This window comes from Apaloderma vittatum, unplaced genomic scaffold, assembly GCF_000703405.1.
Source record: "Apaloderma vittatum isolate BGI_N311 unplaced genomic scaffold, ASM70340v1 scaffold3371, whole genome shotgun sequence".
Taxonomy (NCBI): domain Eukaryota; kingdom Metazoa; phylum Chordata; class Aves; order Trogoniformes; family Trogonidae; genus Apaloderma; species Apaloderma vittatum.
In genome coordinates, this window is record NW_009698364.1 from 39,629 (window position 1) to 40,369 (window position 741).

Genomic DNA, 741 nt, shown 5'->3' on the forward strand with positions numbered 1-741 from the left:
CCCCATGAGAACAGGACCTGTCAGCCAAAGAGCTCCAGCCCTTCTGCCACCCAAGATATGGGATATTAGGAAGAATTTCTTTGGATATTGGGAAGAATTTCTTTACTGAGAGGACTGGAACAGGCTGCCCAGTGAGGTGGTTGAGTTGCCATCCCTGAAGGGGTTTAAGAGATGGGTGGATATTGCCTTGAAGGACATGGTTTAGTGGTGTTGATAGAGGTAGGAAAAGGTTGGACTCAATGATCTTGAAGGTCTAGGTTGGACTCGATAGTCTTGAAGGTCTCTTCCAGCCAAAACTGTTCTATAGGATTGGCTTGAGGGAAAGGCAAAACACCTGGTCCCACTTGTCCCACCCCATGGTGTCACCTCGACAGCCACGTATCCTAGCTGTGAGGCTGCTCTCATGTGAGAGAGAGGTTTGGGTTGCAAAAGAAACTCCAAGCAGGACGAGAAGGGATGCTGTTAAGGTTCATTTAAAAAAAAAAAAACAAAAACCTTGCAAAACCATTAAAAGGAAGGGGCGTGGGGAATGTTAACATTCATTACTCTCCCTAATCTGCAGCATTTCATGCTTGCCCGGCTGAACTTCACATCTGCCACGTTAAAAAGGCTCAAGGGCTGCCTAATTACTCTTTGCCTTCTTGCACCGAGCCAGGATGCTCCAGAAGCACAAGAACTGGGCGTTTTCATGCCTGGTCTGAATTAACAACCCTCTACCTGCATGTGCCTGTGTTGGCATGT